The sequence below is a fragment of the Schistocerca cancellata genome, chromosome 5, assembly GCF_023864275.1.
Source record: "Schistocerca cancellata isolate TAMUIC-IGC-003103 chromosome 5, iqSchCanc2.1, whole genome shotgun sequence".
Classification (NCBI taxonomy): Eukaryota; Metazoa; Arthropoda; class Insecta; order Orthoptera; family Acrididae; genus Schistocerca; species Schistocerca cancellata.
The window spans coordinates 503,911,408-503,931,226 of NC_064630.1; the positions used below are offsets into that span (position 1 = coordinate 503,911,408).

The window sequence follows — 19,819 nt, forward strand, 5'->3', positions numbered from 1 at the left end:
ATCCAGTTCGTAAAAAAGCCCCGGAGATGTGCGTCTTACCAGTAAGCCCCACTGCGCCTTACTAATTTTCTCTGTGCCACAGGAAACCAAGGTTTACATCGAATATGCTTTTATTATACACACTTGTTTGTGCAGCTTTCCACTGTGACCTACGAGTACTGTGTGTACAGTGTAAATTTTTAGCGTAAGACTATGGAAGGCATAAATCGTCTGACAAATCATTACTGGGGGCAGAAATGTGAAGTAACCGCGCGAGCTACAAAGAATAGGAGAAGGAAAAAGTGGAGGGGGAGGGTAACAGTTACGTATTGAGAGAGGTACACAGTACAGGATGTACAATATTTGATCGTAAGAATTACGAATAGAAAAGACGTTGATGCTAGCAACTTAGAAGTATACAACTGGATCAGTGATATTTTAGTAATATTTTGAATTTGGGGAGGGGGATCGGGGTACCTGCTGTTACTCTCCTTCAATGACCACATCAATTCTGTGCATATGGTAAGGATTGGTTCACAGCGTCGCATTCGAATTGTGATAATCACGAAAAGGACATTGGGGAGAACGATTCCCAGTGTCGGCGCACGGTCTGTTCCTGTTGATTAGCAAAAACGGAACCATCGGTCTCAGCGTCTGCTGCGTTCACAGGAAGATACGGAACACAGCCATACATAACAGTGAGCCGAGCAGCCTAGTACTCAGAAGCAACTGAGTTACGGCTATCATCCAAAAGATGGCGCACTAGGTAAGTAATATTTTATGCTTCCGCCTTACATCACACAAATACACTCCTGGAAATTGAAATAAGAACACCGTGAATTCATTGTCCCAGGAAGGGGAAACTTTATTGACACATTCCTGGTGTCAGATACATCACATGATCACACTGACAGAACCACAGGCACATAGACACAGGCAACAGAGCATGCACAATGTCGGCACTAGTACAGTGTATATCCACCTTTCGCAGCAATGCAGGCTGCTATTCTCCCATGGAGACGATCGTAGAGATGCTGGATGTAGTCCTGTGGAACGGCTTGCCATGCCATTTCCACCTGGCGCCTCAGTTGGACCAGCGTTCGTGCTGGACGTGCAGACCGCGTGAGACGACGCTTCATCCAGTCCCAAACATGCTCAATGGGGGACAGATCCGGAGATCTTGCTGGCCAGGGTAGTTGACTTACACCTTCTAGAGCACGTTGGGTGGCACGGGATACATGCGGACGTGCACTGTCCTGTTGGAACAGCAAGTTCCCTTGTCGGTCTAGGAATGGTAGAACGATGGGTTCGATGACGGTTTGGATGTACCGTGCACTATTCAGTGTCCCCTCGACGATCACCAGTGGTGTACGGCCAGTGTAGGAGATCGCTCCCCACACCATGATGCCGGGTGTTGGCCCTGTGTGCCTCGGTCGTATGCAGTCCTGATTGTGGCGCTCACCTGCACGGCGCCAAACACGCATACAACCATCATCGGCACCAAGGCAGAAGCGACTCTCATCGCTGAAGACGACACGTCTCCATTCGTCCCTCCATTCACGCCTGTCGCGACACCACTGGAGGCGGGCTGCACGATGTTGGAGCGTGAGCGGAAGACGGCCTAACGGTGTGCGGGACCGTAGCCCAGCTTCATGGAGACGGTTGCGAATGGTCCTCGCCGATACCCCAGGAGCAACAGTGTCCCTAATTTGCTGGGAAGTGGCGGTGCGGTCCCCTACGGCACTGCGTAGGATCCTACGGTCTTGGCGTGCATCCGTGCGTCGCTGCGGTCCGGTCCCAGGTCGACGGGCACGTGCACCTTCCGCCGACCACTGGCGACAACATCGATGTACTGTGGAGACCTCACGCCCCACGTGTTGAGCAATTCGGCGGTACGTCCACCCGGCCTCCCGCATGCCCACTATACGCCCTCGCTCAAAGTCCGTCAACTGCACATACGGTTCACGTCCACGCTGTCGCGGCATGCTACCAGTGTTAAAGACTGCGATGGAGCTCCGTATGCCACGGCAAACTGGCTGACACTGACGGCGGCGGTGCACAAATGCTGCGCAGCTAGCGCCATTCGACGGCCAACACCGCGGTTCCTGGTGTGTCCGCTGTGCCGTGCGTGTGATCATTGCTTGTACAGCCCTCTCGCAGTGTCCGGAGCAAGTATGGTGGGTCTGACACACCGGTGTCAATGTGTTCTTTTTTCCATTTCCGGGAGTGTAGTCCACAAACAACATCCATACGCCAAATGCGGATATAAAGCGCCACGGCTTCAGTAAAGTTAGTATGAGCACTGTATAAACACAAGACAGTAGCTGGATCGTGTCTACAGTCGTCGCCAAGAAGAGCCCAACTGGATACTCTACAAGTGAACGTAGTGATTGTTCACGGTTTCAGGAGTGTATCAGCGTTAATGACATTGATTGTAAGCGAGTACTTAACTATTGCCACACACCATCTTCACACTACAGTTAAGTATTAATTGTAAGATATTTACTATTAATTTCCTGCAAATTTTTGCTAATGTGTGCTGCAACCACTTTTGCTGTAGCGTTGCAGAACCCTATTTGCCACGGTGACGGGGTTGTACAGTTGCTGCGTGAAAGCAAGCCACCTTATAGCAGCAACTACTTTTAGTGATAGGGGGTTCTCTTCCTGCCACTTTGACATGTTGGACGCCATTTAGTGAATAAAACAGTATTACTGGGACACAGCACTTTTAAATCTATCCGGCTCTCACTTTCGTAATCATTTGACTTTGCTTCACCACTACGCCAGCTGTAGTTTTCTTTTTCTGTACTTATACTATACCTGTGAACTTAAAGTTCTTATGCGGAAATTTCTACATTACTGTTACGTGTAGTATAGAGATGTTCATTACACGAGGGCTATCCAGAAAGTAACAGACGTTCTGGTCTATCGCGGCGGTGGGCGGAGCTACAGCCGCCTTCTCGGTGCCGTAACACTCGTACACTCCGTTCACACCCTGCGGTGGTAGTGTGTGATCGTGTGTCTGCTACTTTGTTTTCTGTGACATGTTAAAATGTACGCTGCAGTAGAAAATGTTGCCACTTGTGAGACGTGTGGGTAAAAAAATGCAAACCAATCGAAATTTATCACGATCTTTGTGATGTGTCTGGAAAAGAAAAAAATGAGCTAAAGCCGGGTGAGCCAATGGTGCACTGATTTTAAAAATAGTCGTACCAATGTCAACGATGAGGACCGCAGTCGTAGGCCTAACCTTGCAACTGACGAACTGGTGAAGTACATGAACGACAAAATTCGTGAAACTCGTGATTTCACGATTTACGAACTTTCGCAACATTTTCCCAAATTTCACGAAGTTTGGTGCGTGAAACTGTGGAAGAGAAGCTTGGTTACAACAAACTTTGTGCTAGGTAGGTTCCCAAAATCCTAACGGAATACTACAAAAAACAGACTGGCTGCAGCATTCACCTTCCTCGAAGATTACGAGAAAAATGGTAACAAAGTTATCGACTGCATCGTGACTGGGAACGAGACTTGGGTGAAGCATGTCGATTGTGTAACAAACGATAGTCGACGAAATGGAGTCACGGAAATTCTCCGAAGACACCAAGGAAGTGTTAGCAAATGCTGTCACCTAGAAAGATGGTGGCTACTGTGTTTAAGAGAGTGATTCTCGTTGAATTCTTTGAACGTGGCACAACAGTTAACACAGAGAGGTAATTTCAAACACTGAAAAATTTAAGACAGGAGATACAAAACATACGTTGGGGAAAACTTAGCGCAAAGTGGTTTTTTTTCCCCCACGACAACGCATATTCACAAACAGCCAATCGTATTGGAGAGCTTCTATGGGGTTTTAGATGGGGGAGGGGGGGGGGGGTTTGATACTCCACCATACAGCCTGGATTTGGCGCCCACCGACTACCATCTTTTCTAAGCAATGTCTCGCTACACAACGTTTCGATACTGACAGCGATGCACGCCGGTATGAACAAGTGGATGCAATCGCAGGCGGCAGATTTCTACAGAGACAGTATTGAAAAACTTGCGCCACGGTATAAGTGCGCAATCTGAATGGCAGTTATGCAGAACAACAGCTTAAGAATACATGAGAAAAAGTAGCACCACAGCAGTATCACACGACTAGTTTCGGCGGCACATTACCGCCATCCTCAGGCCCAACCAATCCCAAAAGAGTACTCGATTTCTTTGGCGCATTTACTGTGGGAGCCTTGTAACACGTGTGTTAGCACTGGAGACAACACGACATCGAGTATAGGCTCCTTATGAAAGCTAGCCCAAGTGCGCTAGCAACAAGGATCCCACAGTAAATCCGCGAAGGAAATCAAATACTCTTTTGGCAGTGGTGGGGCCTGAGGATGGCGGTAATGTGCCGCCGAAACTAGTCATGTGATAAAGACATTTTCCAATATACAGCTGCGATTGTACTTTTTCTCATACATATCATTAGCTGAAGTCCCTCGTCCGTGCAATAAGATGGACATCCATGGCTTAAGAGTATTGCTCTAAAATGAATATATTAAAATTTGGTTTTCCATACTGTTAATTTTTTATTTCAAAACGTCTGTTACTTTCTGGGTAGCCCTCATATCATTATCTACAAGGGTAGGTTGTAATTGCAATATCAATTTCTAATTCCACTAGAAAATTGCTTCAATATAAAAGCCGAAATCATCGCGGAGTAAAACGAATTTTTAGCAACTGGAGCGGTTATTTATCAGCATAAGCAAGTGACCACGTAACTAAATTTTTTCGAGGTGTAATTAAATCTTAATAACTATTCCTTGTATACCGTGGCGTTTTTTTGGGTTTACATTTTCGTGTCAGGTAGAATGAACAGTTTACCGACAGGTTGTACGTGAGAAACTGACACGACTACGGCGGAGATGCGTAAGTGAGAAAACAGGCAACACCCCGGTAGCCACACAGGGCGAGCCGAGCAAGTGCATCCGTCACACAATTGCCGCCCCTCCTTCGGTCAGGTACGGTGGCAGCGCTCTGAATTCCGCGCGGAGTACTTCGGCATAATTGCAGGTAGCGCAAGCCGCGGAGCTCACCCCTCGCCCAGGGCAGCGCGATGTCAGGCAGAGGAGGTCGTTCCCACTGTGGCGCGGTTTATATCCGTCAGGAATAAAAAATGCAAAAGGCGCGTGCGGCGGGAGAGAGGAGAGGAGCAGAGGGAGGTTATTTCTGTGTTCCGGCGGGCAGCGGTCGCGCGGCGAGCCCGCTACGGCAGCCGCGCAGGCGGGTCGGGTGCCGCCCGCGCCGGTCGCTGGGCCCGCGTCTGCATACGACGCCTGCGGACGCCACGCTTCGCTTCCGGGTACAACTTCTTCCTGAACTAAAAGTCCGATCCGGTACATCCAAAAACAGAGTGCACAGTTGTTGCTGCTGTGACTGTGGTGCACAACAGAGCTTCCATTCGTCACTTGACCGACTTTAACTGAAGATGACAATGTTTATATACCCAGATGCATTACGCCTTTTTAACAAGTCATCTTCAGTGGGTGTACTGGAATATTACACGATTTTGGGTTTTCACTTATTCGTTTTCAGATTCAGTTCAGGAAATATTTTATAATAAAATGAAAGTGTGTTTACAGTGAGACGTCTAATTCTTTGCTTAAATGTTGTTGTGGTCTTCAGTCCTGAGACTGGTTTGATGCAGCTCTCCATGCTACTCTATCCTGTGCAAGCCTCTTCATCTCCCAGTACTTACTGCAGCCTACATCCTTCTGAATCTGCTTAGTGTATTCATCTCTTGGTCTCCCTCTACGATTTTTACCCTCCACGCTGCCCTCCAATGCTAAATTTGTGATCCCTTGATGCCTCAGAACATGTCCTAGAAACCGATCCCCTCTTCTTGACAAGTTGTGCCACAAACTTCTCTTCCCCCCAATCCTATTCATACCTCCTCATTAGTTATATGATCTACCCATCTAATCTTTAGAATTCTTCTGTAGCACCACATTTCGAAAGCTTCTATTCTCTTCTTGTCCAAACTATTTATCGTCCATGTTTCACTTCCATATGTGGCTGCACTCCATACAAATACTTTCAGAAACGACTTCCTGACACTTAAATCTATACTCGATGTTAACAAATTTCTCTTCATCAGAAATGGTTTCCTTGCCATTGCCAGTCTACATTTTATATCCTCTCTACTTCGACCATCATCAGTTATTTTGTTCCCCAAATAGCAAATCTCTGTATCTCATTTCCTAATCTAATTCCTCAGCATCACCCGACTTAATTCGACTACATTCCATTATCCTCGTTTTGCTTTTGTTGATGTTCATCTTACATCCTCCTTTCAAGACACTGTCCATTCCGTTCAACTGCTCTTCCAAGTCCTTTGCTGTCTCTTACAGAATTACAATGTCATCGGCGAACCTCAAAGTTTTTATTTCTTCTCCCTGGATTTTAATACCTACTCCAAATTTTTGTTTCCTTCACTGCTTGCTCAATATACAGATTGAATTACATCGGGGAGAGGCTACAACCCTGTCTCACTCCCTTCCCAATTACTTAAATATCATGCAGTATTCACCTATATGGAAAAGGTCTACTTTTTCGTGTAGTCTCTGTGATTTCGTAAAATAACATCCAACAGCCATTTTCGCTGTCAAGCGTATCATTTTGTTTCACACTCAATACGCAACACAGTTAAAGGGTCACCTTTTCGAAACCTCCTAATGGTCTCCCATTGCAACGCGGAAGTTTAAAGTTGGTTCAAAGGTGCCTATAACTTTCCTCTGTAACGGTGCATAAGCGACACCCTCGGGCTTGATGACGCTTCAGGTAGCACGTTGTCGTCACATGCGACAAAAAAAAAAAAAAAAAGGCCAGAACTCGAAGTTCATTTGAGGTGTAAGGTGGGTTAAGGATGTCGCTTTGAAACCAAATTTCACCAAATTCAGTCCACTACCACCTTGGGCGTGTCACGCGATGAGAACGTCGTCACACACCCGCTTATACAGAGTTCGCCCCTTCTCTTGACGCCTCTGCGATGGAGGTCAGAACGGTGACGCCCAGCGTTAAAATCACGCGGTTTTCTTATGGATGCCCGTGGAAAGCATTTCAGAAACAGTGCCGCTCAGTATCGACCGAAAGGGCCTCAGAGGGGTGGTTATAAAGGGCATCAATGAAATTACCACTTTCCTTGGGGTGTTCATCCCCCACATTTCGCACCCGAAAACAACAGTTCTCAGTGCAGTGAGCGACAGGACGACGTTCTTGACAACCTTTGACACTGCTGGCAGCCCCCGGACCATTCAGCCCTTCTCTAAAGGCATCACCGCTGAACGTGATCGTACCCTTTTAGAGTGTAAAGCCATCACAATTTTTGCTCTGGTGTACAGGGTGAAACCACCAGATACCGTTCAAAACCATTCAACGAAATTTGTACGGGATTCAAAGCAGCAAAGAGCGCTCATGTATTATCAGCCCTACTGTGGCAGGATCGCGGGGTGGTTGGTGGCGGGGAGGGGGGCGGGGTGATAAAACTGCAAAGGGTCACTTAAAACTCCCCAGGACGAGAACACCCTCAGTGACACCTGTACTCCTCTGCAGGGCTCTTTAAAACTGTCCATGTACAAAGACAGACATTTACTGGTTACTAAGCTCTGCCGTGACAGGTACCCCCTCAACACATCTGACATTTGCATGCGGCCAGCAGGTGGCTGCATTCGCACCACACTCCAAAGGGGTCGATCGTGTTCAATGCCGCTGCCGGTTCACGATGTCCTTAGAGGAACTTCGAATCGTCCGGGGGTGTCAGTAGTACTGAAGATTGATAAGAACGTCGTCCTGTTGCTCACTGCACTACGAACTGTCGTTTTCGACATTGAAATGTGCAGGAAGGAGTGGTTCCACAGACGACATTCATGCCACCCCATGAGGGCTTTTCGCGTCGACTCTGAGCAGCGGTGTGTCCGGAATGTTTTCATCGGCCATTCAATACGAAAACCGCGATTTCAACGCTGAGCGTCGCGGTTCTGACCTCCATCACAGATGTGTCAGGAGAAGGGGTGAAATAAGGATAAGATGGGATGTGACGATCTTCCCAACGTGCGACACGTCCACCCATCGTGCGACACCTCCACTGTGGCGCTGGGCAAAATTGTGGCGAATTAATCCACCTTTAACGTCATATGAACTTCTGGGATCTGGCTTCTTTTTTTTCCGCATGTATCGACACCTCGCTCCTTGAAGCGTCACCGAGCCCAAGGTCTTCGAGTCAAATTTCAAACTTCTGATTCGCAATGGGAGACAATTACGCGGTTTTGAAAAGTGTGTGTGTGTGTGTGTGTGTGTGTGTGTGTGTGTGTGTGTGTCAGAATAGTTATTATAGTTATTTTTAACTAAGGAGAGGAATAAGATGTCATCACATATTGGGATATTTACTATTAAAAACAGTCTTGATCACAATTTATTTAGTACGGTGACCGGTTTCGACCACTACTTTGGTCATCTTCAGACCAATCAGTAAGAACAACCTTCTGCTAGAGAAATGATTCTCTAGCAGAAGGAGGTTCTTACTCAGTGGTCTGAAGATGACAACAGTAGTGGTCGAAAGCGGTCACCGTACTAAATAAATTGTGATCAAGAATGTTTTTAATAGTAAATATTTGTAACATATTGATCACTGTTACTCCCATAATGTATTCAAAAGTAATTAACATATTGGGATGCTTGTCTATTTTCTACTATGTAATCAACTGGTTATTGAATAGTAGTTTCTTTTCTGCCTTTGTTTTGCATATGAGAAAACATTTTTCTGTAAAGTTGCCAGGTGTCTCATTATTTATTTTAACTATTTTCATTTATTTCTCGCTTGTAGTTGGCGTGTGATTAATTTTCTCTTAAAAGTTCTGTAAAAGCTAAGTTGTTTGTCCCACACTTCCAGGTTCTGATGTGTTCTTTGTAATGGGTTTTGTCGGTTTGTCCTACACATCTTCCATCACATGTATTGTTTAGTGATTGGTAATATACAGCTGCTGTAAAAAATAGCCACCACAGAAAACTAGTTACTTGCATTGTTGTGGTCTTCGGTTTGAAAATTTGTCTGATGTATTTCTCCTTGCCAGTCTATCATGTGCCAGCCTCTTCACCTCTACGTAACTTCTGCAACCTAAGTTCATTTGAACATGGTTACTGTCGTCAAGTCTTTATACCCAATCCCACAAAAGACTTTCCTTCATTGGGCCTATCTCATAACTCTTCCGCTCTGGGCATATAATGTTCAGTGGTTTTTCTGTAGCATCATATCTCAGAAGATTCTATTCTCTTCTTCTGTGAACTGTTTTATCGCAAACGTTTCAGTTCCATACAATGCTACAATCGAGCAAATGTCCTCATAAAGACTTCCTAACACTTAAAATTATATTCGATTTTTAACAAATTTCTCTTTTTCCGAAATGCTTTTCTTGCTGTTGACAGTCAGCGTTATTATATCTTTCCTACTTCGGCACCGTCAGTAATTTTGTTGCCCAAATAGCAAAACTTATCTACAGCTCCAATGATTCAAGTATTTTACATTACCCTTGTTTTGTTTATCTTATATCTTTTTCAAACGCTACCCATTCCCTTCAACTGACTTTTCAAGTCCTATGCCATCTGTGACAGAATTACAATATCATCTGTAATCCTCAAAAATTTCATTTCTTCATATTTCTTTACCATGAATTTCAATTCCCTTTCAAATTTCTCCTAGGTTTCCATTATTGAAAACATATTTAACAACATAAGCTACAACCCCGTCTCATTTCATTCTCAACTTCTGCTTCTCTTTCACTGCTTCGATTCATAACTGCAGTCTGGTTTCTGTAGAATTCGTAGGTAACCCTTCGCTCCGTGCACTTCATTTCTGATATCTGCCGAATTTAGAGTGTGTATTCCAGTCAATATCGTCGATCGTTTATCTAAATCTATACTATATAAACGTTTAAGTTTTCCTTCCCTAGTTTGGTCTTTCGAGATAACTCGTAGGGTCATTACTGCCTGGCACTTTCTCTACACTTCTCTAGAGGCCGGCGTCTACCTACCCGTAAATAATTCGTGTTACTACTTTGCAGCGATGTCTTATTAAATTGATGGTTCAGTAATATTCACACTTTAAAGCATCTGCCTTCCTACGAATCGGAATTATTACATTCTTCTTGAAGTTTGAGTATTTCTTTTGTGTCTCATATCTTGCATACCAAGTGGAATGTTTCGTCATGTCTGGCTCTCTCAAGGATCTCAACAACTCTCGAAAATAATGTCTAATCCAAAGGTATTGTTGCGCCTTATATGTACAATAACAACAAAATTAACAGATGCACAAACTGCTACAAGCACAAAAAGCAACAAATGCGTCTAAAGAGATCCACAATCAGAAGATTTGGTTAATGATCAAGGTAAATTTTGCTACCGAGAACAATGTTTAAAAGTTGTACGCGGACTTAATATACTGTTTTACACTTCGTGAGTAGTTACCAACAGGAGAGGGTACGCCGTCAAGCTGGTTATTGACTACACTCCTATTAAAAACTGCATACACTTTTCCTAAAATACTCGTGTCCTACAACCACAGCTACTAAGGGGCGTGCTCACACTAGAGACGGAATTTATGAGGCAGTTCCAGTTATGCCTCAGTGACTGAAAGTTCCAACATACTGTCCCTCACTTCTGGCTATTCATTCTTTCAATGACGCATTATCTTGTGCTTCAATAGCCAGGACACAGGGTGCAGAACGGACATTCCCTCGTGCTACAGTAGATCTCGGGCACGCTTCTTTGGTTGCTTCATTCACTGATACGCTGAACGGAATTCCCACAGCCTAAGGTACTCCTGCCTCCGTAGATTGAGGAGGCAGTCCGAGATGTCGTGGGGTATTTCTTTGCCGATTATATGGACTGGATGATTTGAAGGGTACTAGCGAGTTAGAGCAGAGGAGTGATCTAGTTGCTAGAATACATTTCCTCCAATTCCATCAGTCTACACAAGCTTCACTATTCGTTTTCTTTTCATTTTGATAATAACCGTGGTTGAAAACACTAAACTCCACAAGAATGCATCGGATCAATACAGATAAACACTATGTCCAGGAAAAACTGAAGGATGAACAAAAGAACGCGTGAAAATGAATGACATTATCAATGTTCTGACTACTGATTATATTAGGATGCTTTGTGGCGTAAAGATCTATCATAGAAAGCAACGAGCAGTGTTGATCAAGTCATAGAGCATAAGGATATGACATCCAAGCGCCGAAAAGCGTGTCCTTCTTAGCTCCACGGCAAACGCAGTTTATCTCCTAAGCAAATCGACACATTCCTTGGGCCGTAAGCAATAGGGAGAATGTAGCCAGGCTAGGTTGGATTAATCAAAATATCAGTTGATATAAACTGATAGCACGCAGTCTCCACGACACCATTTGAGAGCAATCCTATGTGCAAGATGGTGGGTGCTCTGTATCAGTATATGGTTTATTTCCTGCACCATTAACTGAGTGTAAAGCACTATACGGGGCTTCAACGTAAGTTTCTGTACTCGCTTACATCTTCAATGTGTCGTATTAAAGGTAGCATTTGCCGTCACAACAAATGCCTCGCACCGCTAGACCACGATCGTTCCCAGCGAGTTAGATGAGCACGGTGAACAGTTTCGGTGAATTTCGGCAACCTGGGTCGGCAGGAATACATGCAAGCGATACTCCTGAGATGCAATTCGATAATCAAATTGTGGCCCAAATTATTCACAGGTGACCACCACGTAATTACTGGTAACTGTCGAGACGACATGGACGAACATACTGCGAAATTCCGCGGAGTACCAATGTCCAGGCTGCATATTTATTGCACGAGCTGCCTGTTACATAGCTGCACCGAAGTTCCCACTCGAATGACAGTTTTTTCCTACATTTCGTATTACGAAAGACGTCCTCTTTCTTTCTTCATTACAGTCCTCCCTAAAACTAAATGTCGAGTATAAAAAGCCTTGGGGAAGATAAACGGGCAGCGCAAATCGATTTACCTCAATTGTTGGTAGGAACGAACATTTTAGTATCAGAATAATCCAGAGAATGACAATTAATGAAAAACTAAAGAACTTCCTTGATGTGGACGTTGAGAGTAAAAGCTACTGATTATATTCGACCGCCTCCTTATTCGTAGCGAAGGTGCCGGAAGAATGTCTAATCCCTTCTTCTGATACTGACTCCCCGAATACCCTGCCACTCTCGACGGCGAAGGAAGCCAAAGCAATGTGCTTAAAGACAAAGGCGTTGTTCACTGGCAGCATTCCGTGAAACACTGCGTAACTCTAAAGTCTCTCCGCTAAGTTATAATCTCGTCCAAAGGCAATATAGCTCACAAGACGGAGACATATTTGATCCATTTGATGTAATGCGATGAGTGTCTGCAGCTGATGTGGTGAGTGTAGACACATTTATAAACAGCTTTTCACTGTCTCACTGCATTTCGTGTCTAGTATACATGTCAGATACATAAGTCAGATACAGATGTCCACAGTGAATTTGCGACTGTTGCCACGAATGTAGCAAATAAGCTGTTTGGGACTATATTTGATGTCTGAAAACTACAATATTACAGTTGACGAATACAACACAACGGATAAAAACTCCAAAACCTTGCAGAGATGTACACGACCGAAACTGGGGAGAAGCCAGCGCTTTACAGGTTAAGTGTTGGTTGTACTATGCGTGTTGCGAGTTAACAGACAGTATACTCTCTTGAGATTCACCAAATATTTGCATTATAGACGTAATTTCACGGTTTAGAAACAAAAATGTCAGGTGGAGTCAGAAATAAATGTTACAAATAACAAGCGCTCATGTGTTTGATGACATGTTCTGTGAGAAGCGCACAACAACCCACTAAAAGAGACATGTAAGAGATCAAAAAGTTATTGTGCTGAATGTTTGCACATAATTTGAGAATAAACTGAAAAATCACTCACATAGCTATAGAAACAGCAAAATGTATACCAGTGCACATAAGATTGTATCCAGCACAATACGAATCTAGCATTCACACAAAAAAATATATTGCTCAAAACTATTGTCAAAAATGGACAGAAAAGATCTGACAAATGGTATAACGTGTCGCATGCTGGCCACACAGAAGAGGCTATCCAGTCTATGGCTCCCATACGGCATTATTTCAACTTATCCTCAATCACGTTGTAAGGGTTTTCCAGGAGGAATTGTCAATACTCATGGATATGATAGAAACGATCATTCGAAGTAAAAAGTCTAGTAAACATGTTCGATATTGCGAAACAAATCCCTCTACAAGTTCTTTGCTCTCCTTATTTTCGGAGAATTAGTATGGACAAAAAAAATCGTCTAACAAAGATGGGCTCTAAAATGCATACGTTAAGGAGCTATGAACACTTTTCAGTAGAAGAGAAGTGTTACACAGTAGCGAAGATGACTCTTAAGGTATGCATTTTAGTGGCCATGTTTACCAGACTGTTTGCTTCAAATGATTGTTCGTTACAGTCATATCCCTGAACATTGGCCATTCCTTCTGCAGCAACCAGTGCACTGTTCTAGATAGATGGAACACTGAAACCGCGAATAAGTGTTGAAACGACAGTGACAATTTATTAGTTTGTCCTCTACTTTCATTATCACAGAACGAGGTAGTACAATGATTAAAGAAATTGGACTCCCATACAGGAGGATCAGAGTTCACACTTAGTATATTCCGTGGTTTCCTAAAATCACTACAGGAAACCCGCACCGCCGTACTAGGCAAGGTTGCCTTCCTCCGACCGTAATGGGGATGAATGATGACGATGACAATGACAACAACACCGAATCATCTAGGGGCAGGTGAAAATTCCTGACCACGCCGGGAATCGAACCCGGAACCCCGTGCCCGCGAGGCGAGAACGCTACCGCGAGACCACGAGCTGCGGACAGATGCAAACAATGACAGTTCCATAAATCCAACTGAGTGATACTCCACCTTTAATGATCTGGACGTCGACGTGGCACTAAATTGTAAACTTTCTTGTGATTCACAACACACAGTCTGGCAAAATTTCAACTCTGCCACTGCTGGAAGAAACATTTCCGTACAGACTGTCTTTCTCAAATTTCCAATCTTCAGATTGGTTCCTTGGTTACACAATCATATATAAATGGGGCGGACGAGTATTAAGAAAACAGCATCCGTTAACGATCACAGTTCAATTTCGCTTTGTGAAGAAGGAAGTCGTCGGCTAGAAAGTGTTCCCGTCTTTTGTCCAAATGCTTCGCGCGCTGCTGTTGCTGCTGCCGCCACCGTTTAGCAGGGAGATCACGTCCTTCCAGAAGGTCGACCCCGCATCGCTAGACGCGGCACACATCCGCGTGAGGGAAACCAAGCGGCGCCGATGCGAACTCCAGACTGGCGCCGAACATTTGTGGAGCAGAAGTAAGATCATTGTCTCGGCCACAACTACGACGCTAATACAATTGAACACAATCTGGACTCGACAGTCCATTATATCTGCTGACGTCTTGAGAAGCTTACAGCAGAAAATATGTTACAAGTTGACTTGACAACCCTCTAGTACTGCCACGACATCGTTTAGGCTATCAAATATGTGTGTGTGTGTGTGTGTGTGTGTGTGTGTGTGTGAGAGAGAGAGAGAGAGAGAGAGAGAGAGAGAGAGATGAGGGGGGGGGGGGGGGGGGGCAGATTCGAAGACTAAGAGAAGGCATTCGTCACAAGGTGACATTTGCTCATCCCAAGTGAGGCATTTAAGTTACTAGGCTTGGCAACAGTGAGGACAATTCATAAATTCCATTCTCATTGTCATGTAAGGACTTCTGCATAATTTGTTCCATATTTCTATGCAGTTCAGTCTATCGCCGCCACTTCTCTTTTCAAAATATTTCATCTGAAGCAAGGCCGCTCAGATCTGTGACAAACATACGCAATCAAAATTGGTTTAATCCAGCGAAAAAAGGTTACAAATACACGTGCCGTGCAAAACCTACCTTCTGTTCACAGTCTCAACGCTACTGAAGCTCACAGAAACGGTGTGAAAGAAAATCTGCCTTGGAGTGCAGTAGCCTAACATATACAGAAGAAAGGAATAAAATATGATACCGCGACCGACAATGGAGATCACAAAAGAAGTTTATATACATAGCACCGACCAGCAAGCGTTTCATTTTTAGAGGAAACAAAACTGCTTTAGGCGCTAGCGCATGTTGTGGACTTTCAGCACAATCCAAATCGTGGAGTGATCGATAACGATATCATACTTCCCAAAGCCTTAATTCTCAAGACACTGATAAGCTTGCATAACAGTGACATTATACACTGCTACAGCAACTATCAACTCTGTACAGATAGTTTGAATTCTTCGAGACAAATAAGAAAGAGCTTACTAGACTGATATATTTCTTCTTCTGTTAGACATCCAAGTAGAAAATGTTTTCCACAATATTTCCCACTGAAGCTAAATGTGGATCGAAATTTTCGGTACTTTTGCGCCAAAAGACTTATTCAATAACTTCCAAGTACGTCCCAGTAGTTTCTACAGAGTCACCTTTCAGTTCCGACTGTGAACAGCCGTTTCTCAAAGTTGGATTTTCATATTTTAAAGGGGAGCACATCAAAAGGTCACTGAAAATCATAAGTATTTAGAGATGGAAAAAGAGGAATTTAAATTTGTACACAAAAACAAAGGACGTATTGTTGTGGTACCAACTCTGCTTGTATTGCAGCACTCTTTTGTTTGTTCTGTCAGATAGATTTGTATCTAAACTGGCCACTGTAAGAGCAATTAGCAACAAATACGGAGGTTCTCATGGAAGGTTCTCAAGCTTCTCTCCAACCTATGTGCTTTTGGGACTTAGAAATAATGACACCATGGGAAAAAAAATACTAACAGGATAGTGATGCTGAGAAAGTTTACAATCGATGAATTTATCTCGAAAGTAGCGGAAACTAGGTTTTCAACATTTTATTTATTCCAGTATTTCTGCACTGGACATCTGCTTCAATTTTAAATATGAAAATATGCTGCAGCCAATGATAGAAAATGCAAATTGCACTAATGAGAAGTGAAAAAGTTTCCAAACAACATACAGCAAAACCTCGAAGTGTATGAAACGAAACTTACTAACAGTATCACATATCAGTATTATCATATCACACAGCTTACCATCTTCCGTACTAGTTTGCACTTTTCTTAAATTAATATAATCTGTCCTTATACCATATACTGATCTGATTCCTGCGGAACATATCCTCAATTTGAATTGCAATGTGTCGATTGTGATTTATATTTCTCTGCAACAGCATCAATATGCTCACAATACGATCACAACTGATCGAAATATTGGCGGAATAGCAGTGAACTGTAGTTTTAAGAAACGAGAGAAAACCAGCAGTTTCCAGTGGCTTAGTCGGCTATTACAGGTATTATTTTGATCCCTTACATAATTTCTACAAATAAAACACTGTATATTACGGTGGAACAGAGGTGTATCAAACTTACGGCACAATGTGCTTCTTCCTAACTTCGGATTCCCTTAATCGCGCTATGTAGTATCGAACTCATTTTAGTGAGAAATTAGCATTACGTTCTGCATGTATATATGTACGAATAGTAGATCTTGCACAGGGATTCCCAAGGATCACTTGGGTAGGTGTGCAGAATTCTTTCACTATAGGTGACGTTTAATAAGAACTACTATCGGGTTATGCAGTAGGCCGATAGTATATACAAATTAGCTTTAACCGTATGTCATGCATTTTCTGACAATTCAGTAGAAACGGGTACCGAAGTAAAAAACGTTCTCTATTTAATCTCAATATGCAACGTCAAATTGTAAGAGCTCTAATAAAAATGGCAAGGGGCACATTATATACGTGACAACCAATTTTAAACTTTATTTCCAAACAGAAATGCATAATGCATGTTTCTATGTGATGCGGTTTTTTCGTCTCTTTAACCACTCGACTGTGCTGGCTGTATTTGACAACTGCAGTATATTTGTTAACATACCGATCAGAAATATCAAATTTGTAACTATTGCTTGAATTTCACATCGTTAACTAGGCGAATACGAGGGACACCATGTTCACTTTTCTACACTGTTGTTGTGGGGTACTGTCAATAAAAACATAATACATCTGAAGTTCAAAATCAGGCACAAAAACAAAGTCGGTAACATCAAACCATACCTAGGAAACTTCTCTGTTCATTTACGGTGCTGTGAGGAAATTCACAAATTTCTACTTACAGGATCCTAATACAACGGCAGTCTCGTTTCACTACAGCTGGTCTCCATCTGTTTACAGCTACCTTACTTCAACACAAAACGCACAAAAACCTTTCAAACACTTTGCAAACACCGAACACTCCACCTGCCTGCGGGACCCTCCTCACACAAACAGATTTTTTTCCGTCAGTCAGAGAGTTTACAAACTTAACATAGCCGTGACATCTATTGTAGCTTTGAGGAAGCACGCAACTGACTGGTGTCAAGCAGTTGGCAACATTGAAACCGTTTGGCTTCCTCTAACCTCCTTGCATTGCCCTTACAGTAAAAACATCTATGGAGCGAGCATTAAAACGCGCAACACAAAATTCTCATTGCCAATACGTGGGTTAAATACTACGAAAGGTTCGCCCGCAAATACTCTGCAGATTTTGAATGTCATAACTTAAATGTAGTTATAATGAGCTAAGTGAAGTCTGCGACTGTCCTTTGATTTAAAATTGCTTCAAATTTGCTGCTTCAGCCACATTTAATAGTAATAATTGCTTAAGGTGAGCGCAGTGCGGAATGCAGCGAACGAAAGTAAATTTTACTGTTAAGGATGCCTGAAGCAGCAGATTGTGTTGTATATCGACACGACTTGTACCGTCAGATGCCGTTCAAAAGTACTGTGGATTTTGCGCGTGATTTCCATAGACATCTTAACAATTTGCACTCTATACCTGGAATGGACCTGGCTTAAAGCCTGGTTCACACATGCAACAAAAGTGTCGTCACAGCTAATGGCACAGTGCAGTAGCATGTGTGAACTTCCAGTGTTGACTGGTGCATCTTCAGATACGCAACTTTCGTTATGCCACAAGAAGTTCAGCTTGGTTGTATTTTTTATGCAACTTTGCTTCCTCCACTGCTCCCTGGTGGCTGCATGTCGTAACACGAGTGTTCTGTCGCAGTTATCACGGAGTAATTGCTGTTGTACCCCATTCGATTTCAGTGTGTTTTCATTTTGTTAAAGAAAAAAGTCAAAACAGTGGTCGGCAGGTACCATGTCGCTGTTCCTGGAAGTACGAAAACAACTACTTATGTTTAATTTTCTTTAGCAATGTGTGTGTGTGTGTGTGTGTGTGTGTGTGTGTGCATTATATTTGCAAACCAACGACATAGGCCTATCCCAAAACCTTGAAAGATCTTTCGGTGAATAAATAAATTACAAATAAATAAAACTGATACGTAACCAAAAAAGTGGGTGAAGAAAGTGGTTGTGAGATCAAGCACTGTATAAATTGTGGTTTATATGTGGGAAGCAGTCTCTGAGTGTGATGTGGCAGTTGTTAAACTAAAAATCAGATATTCGAAATGCCTAGGTCAATGTATAGAATAAGATTATAAAATACTGGAGGAGTGGCGTGGCTGCAGATAATACAGGGTTATTACAAATGATTGAAGCGATTTCACAGCTCTACAATAACTTTATTATTTGAGATATTTTCACAATGCTTTGCACACACATACAAAAACTCAAAAAGTTGTTTTAGGCATTTACAAATGTTCGATATGTGCCCCTTTAGTGATTCGGCAGACATCAAGCCGATAATCAAGTTCCTCCCACACTTGGCGCAGCATGTCCCAATCAATGAGTTCGAAAGCATCGTTGATGCGAGCTCGCAGATCTGGCACGTTTCTTAGTAGAGGAGGTTTAAACACTGAATCTTTCACATAACCCCACAGAAAGAAATCGCATGGGGTTAAGTCGGGAGAGTGTGGAGGCTATGACATGAATTGCTGATCATGATCTCCACCACGACCGATCCATCGGTTTTCCAATCTCCTGTTTAAGAAATGCCGAACATCATGATGGAAGTGCGGTGGGGCACCATCCTGTTGAAAGATGAAGTCGGCGCTGTCGGTCTCCAGTTGTGGCATGAGCCAATTTTCCGCGGGCTACGCGTGAAACTTGCCCGCACGCGTTCAACCATTTCTTCGCTCACTGCTGGCCGACCCGTTGATTTCCCCTTACAGAGGCATCCAAAAGCTTTAAACTGCGCATACCATCGCCGAATGGAGTTAGCAGTTGGTGGATCTTAGTTGAACGTCGTCCTGAAGTGTCGTTGCACTGTTATGACTGACTGATGTGAGTGCATTTCAAGCACGACATATGCTTTCTCGGCTCCTGTCGCCATTTCGTCTCACTGCACTCTCGAGCGCTCTGACGGCAGAAACCTGAAGTGCGGCTTCAGCCGAACAAAACTTTATGAGTTTTTCTACGTATCTGTGGTGTGCCGTGACCATATGTCAATGAATGGAGCTACGGTGAATTTATGAAATCGCTTCAATCATTTGTAATAGCCCTGTATTTACGAGGCTGTTGGTTGGTTTCCCATGGCAGACAGCATTGTCTTCTTCGGGTGCAATTTCTTTTGCTAAAGTATTTGGAGCCCCTGATTTAAACCTACACAAAATCTATTTTCGGATCTAACATTTGGATTTTGGCTTCCTTGTATTTGACTCTTGTCATAGCTCTAATGCCGTAACCTGCACTATAACACAAAATTGTTTGGAAAATAAAGATATTATCTGTGCAACAC

At 43.4% G+C, this 19,819-nt stretch overlaps 1 protein-coding gene across 2 annotated transcripts in view; it reads right to left on the reverse strand.

Annotated features, from left to right (window-relative positions):
- Positions 1 to 17,393, reverse strand: part of LOC126188985 (F-actin-monooxygenase Mical) — a 550,752-nt gene extending 533,359 nt beyond the window's left edge. For both annotated transcript variants that reach the window (XM_049930777.1, XM_049930776.1), the window contains exon 1: positions 17,256 to 17,393. The gene's annotated coding sequence lies outside the window, so the exon portion shown is untranslated. The remainder of the gene's footprint in view (positions 1 to 17,255) is intronic.
- Between the last annotated feature and the right edge of the window lie 2,426 nt (positions 17,394 to 19,819).